Raw genomic sequence first — 4,392 nt, 5'->3', positions numbered from 1 at the left:
ATATATATATATATATATATATATATATATATATATATATATATATATATATATATATATATAGTACCTGGAAACAGTATATGCAACAGATCTAACACAAACCAATCTTTTGTTATCCTTTGGAAACTGTGTATTCCAACAAGGCAACAACATGAGCTTCTTCCTACTACTACTACTACTTGTGTTGTCTGCAGTAGTAGGTTGTTTATCTAAAACTACTTCTTATCTCATAGCCAAACCCAACTGCGTTGATCATTGTGGGAACGTTAGCATCCCATATCCCTTCGGTTTGACCAAAGGTTGTTATCTAAACTCAGACTTCTTCATCAATTGCATCAATAATTCCACCAATGGTCCTCCTAAGCCATTTTTAGGATCCGGTAATGTCGAGTTAGAAACAATATCCATTGAAGGGCAGTTGAGCGTTTTGCAGGGCATAGCTCGAAGATGCCATGAAGGTGATGAAGTATCGGCAAATTCATGGATGAAATTATCAGCATTCTACGTCAACCAGACCGCCAATAAGTTCGTGGCCGTGGGTTGCAACACCATTGCCACTATCACGGGCAACGACGGTAAAGTGTCTTACGAAACAGGTCAGGGCCGGTTTTTAGATTTTTGAATAAAAATGATGTGTTTTAGGATTAATTATAGATTTTTTTTAAGTAATTGTCAAAAATAAATATTGGACCTCTAAAAGTTGAGACTCTGTGCTGTTGTCCATCTTACACGTCCTAAAATTTGGTCATGAAACAGGTTGTATAGCCTCCTGTAATTGCTTCCTCGATGTGGTGAATGGGAGTTGCTCGGGAATCGGGTGTTGCCAGACCACCGACATTCCTATCTTGGCCAGCAACGTTAATTTTACGCTGAGAACCATCACTAAGTTTCGGTATAACCATGGCGTTGTTAACTGCAGCTACGCCTTCGTTGTGAAAAAGGACGAGTTCAAGTTTTCCTCGGTAATGCTTACCGAAAAATGGAAAACCCAGAAGGTGCCTTTGGTGGTTGACTGGATGGTCGTCTCCAAGAATAATTGCAGTAATGGCAAGAGCGTATGCAAAGGTAATACCACCTGTGAAGAATATTTCGGCCCTGATGGTGGATACCGATGCGCTTGTAAGAAGGGTTACCAAGGAAATCCATATCTTCTTCCAGGTTGTCTAGGTACGCACTGTCTGCCTCAACTTTATAGAGTTCTATTACATGTATGTCAATTATTATACTCACTAAAAGTGACAGTAATGATAAATTTTTTCTTTTTTATAAATCAAGATTTTGATCAGAGTGTAGGAGTAAAAGTTGGCAGTAGCACATATTATTTTCACACCTTAGACTCTGTTTGGTAGAGTTTATTTTAGAGCTTATAACTTATTTTAAGTTAACGAATAAGCTATAAGCTCTATCTGGTAAAACATGAAAAGTTTAAAATAATAGTTTATTTTCTCAAATTGTTCAAAATAAACTCCTGACTTTTAACTTTTTTTTTATCTTTATTAATTTACAAAAATAACATCTATCTTTATTAATTTACAAAAATAACATCCAAACGCTTTAATTTCAATTAGTTAGATATTATCTACTAGCTTTACAGCTTTCAACTTTTAGCTTTTAGCTAACTTTTTAGCTAAGTGTGTCGTTTTGAGTTGTATTACATGTACTATCAATTTTACGAAATTAATTTTTTAACGTCAAAATGACGTCGTTTTGGACCGTAGTCCACAAAATAATTATTTACCGTAAAAGTTGAGAGTAGAAAATGAAAAGTCACATAGTATTTTCTAAATTTTTTAAGGATGCTACTCTTTGATGAATTACCCACAAGTTAAATTTAATGACTGACTTGTACAAATAAATAAATTACATTTAATTTAATGACATATTTGTAACTTATTCCTTACTCATTTACTTAGCTTTTCCCAAAAGTTTAATTTGAATTCCCAATCGCAGCTTGATATATACCATAACCCAGAGGCTCAGTAAACATGATTAAATGTCATTCTAGACAAATTTTTTTTTTTTTTTTGAAGATATCCTAGACATAATTTTGATTTTGTTGATGTTGAGTTTCAAACGTTGTTCTTTTCTCACAAATATTATCTATTGAATTAGTAAATTAATTCTGTGTGGACACTTAATTACTCAGCCTTTATCACTTATTGACTGTACAGATATTGATGAATGTGAAAATGGACAAAACACCTGCTCCAAAAACGCCACTTGCTTGAATAAACCAGGCAGTTACACGTGCCCTTGCAAAAAAGGTTTCCAAAACAATGGTAATGGTGGCTGCCAATTACCTGTTAAAGATGAATGCAAAGATAATGGAAAAAGATGCCGTTCATCTAACAGAGTGAACATGATTGCTTTGGGTAGGCATCCTTTCCCATTTAATAACACTTCACGTGAAATATATTACCGTCAACACTACTTGTTCAAGTAATTAAGAAATGTTAATTGCAGGTGCCGCTTTAGGTACTATAGTGCTGCTGCTTATTTGTTTTTCTCTGAACTTGGGATATCGACAGAGGAAATCACTACGGATGAGAGAGAAGTTCTTTAAGGACAATGGAGGAATGATTTTGCAACAAAGGATTGCCCAAGGTGGTGCATCTTCTGGCACAACAAAAATTTTTACTGCCGAAGAGCTTAGAAAGGCCACCAACAACTATGACCAAACTCGAATCATTGGTCAAGGAGGTTTTGGCATTGTCTATAGAGGACACTTACTTGACAACCGGATAGTAGCAGTTAAAAAGGCTAAGATGATGGACCCAACCCAAGTTGAGCAGTTCATCAACGAGGTAATTGTGCTTTCCCAAATCAATCACAGAAACATTGTCAAACTTTTTGGTTGCTGTTTAGAGACAGAAATTCCGTTGTTAGTTTATGAGTTCATAAGCAATGGGACATTGTCGGAGCATCTACACAACAAAGGCAAGGCATCAGCAATATCTTGGTCCTCTCGTATTTGCACTCCGCAGCCTCTCCTCCCATCATTCATAGAGATGTTAAATCTGTAAATATTCTCCTTGATGATGACTACACAGCAAGGGTATCTGATTTTGGTGCATCCAGATTAGTTCCTCAAGATCAAACTCAATTGACAACAATGGTGCAAGGAACATTTGGTTATCTCGATCCTGAGTACTTGCAAACCAACCACTTAACAGAAAAGAGCGATGTTTATAGCTTTGGAGTTGTCATCGTGGAGTTGCTAACTAGCAGAAAGGCTTTATCTTTTGATGGTCCAGAGAAGGAGAGACAGCTATCTCAATATTTCCTTTCATTATTGAAAGAAAATCAGTTGTTCCAGATTTTTGATGACAACATTGTATGCGAGGGAAACAGTAAAGAGTTACAAGAGGTGGCCTTGCTTGCGAAAAGGTGTTTAAATGTTAAGGGAGAGGATAGACCAACAATGAAGGAAGTTGCAGTAGAATTAAGTGGATTGAGGAGAGCAACAGAACATCCATGGACCAATAATTTAGAGACTTCAATTGAATCAGAGGCTCTACTTACTGAGCAACCAATCCCCTTTGAACATGATGCTACTTTTAGTATAACAACAACTGAATATGATAGTTTAAAACATCATATGGAGCTTCCAGAAGCTGCCGGAAGATAATTGCATCCAATTTATCTCAGCAAATTAGCTATCCCAATTCCATCTGCAAATAATATAAATAATGATTTGTTTATAGTACATTCCTTGTGATAAAAATATTTTAAATAGTTACTGTATTTCAAATGAAATTATGTTGGATTTTCTTTAGTTGAACTTAATAATTTTAAATTAACTTTTTTTTTTGTTATTTAAAATTTTTCCATAAATATGTATAAAATCCACAATTCCATTAATCTACGGTGGGTCACCTTTCAAATGAAAGTCTTAGTCTACGCTCTATTAGTGATTTGTTGTTTGTTTATGAAGTATGGTCTACTACGTTTACTTAGTCAACATTATTGATATATGTCCTTTTGCATGGTGTTTAAATCAATAACAAATTTTTTGAAAAAGATAAATTTGTCATGATCATCTATTCATCTAATAAGTTAGATTCTCGTAACGTAGACTCTGACCTTATAGTGGTAATAATCTATATATGCATTTTTTTTTTTTTTGACAAACAAGCACTATTTATTATTTGAGAGTGTGCATTATATTATATTGTACAAGTATTAGTCTTGTGTAACAATTTGTAAATTATAAGGAAAAAGTAAATCGCACTAGAAAGACTCTAGGAGACGAGCTCAACCGAGAAGGTGATGGGAAGAATCTTTTGAACCTTTATTTATTTTTATTTTTATTTTTATTTTTTATGGGTATGTGTGTTTATTTTACAAGTTTATTTTTTTAAAGGACGAAAACCCACGACTATTATTATGTGC

General features: G+C 34.4%; 1 pseudogene; it reads left to right on the top strand.

Annotated features, from left to right (window-relative positions):
* Window positions 1-108: 108 nt before the first annotated feature.
* LOC116019722 lies at window positions 109-3,775 on the top strand (annotated as a pseudogene).
* Window positions 3,776-4,392: the final 617 nt, after the last annotated feature.

Source organism: Ipomoea triloba, chromosome 5 (assembly GCF_003576645.1).
Source record: "Ipomoea triloba cultivar NCNSP0323 chromosome 5, ASM357664v1".
In the NCBI taxonomy this organism is placed as follows: Eukaryota; Viridiplantae; Streptophyta; class Magnoliopsida; order Solanales; family Convolvulaceae; genus Ipomoea; species Ipomoea triloba.
Note: the sequence above shows the minus strand (reverse complement) of the source record. Positions and strands in the feature narration are given on the sequence as shown.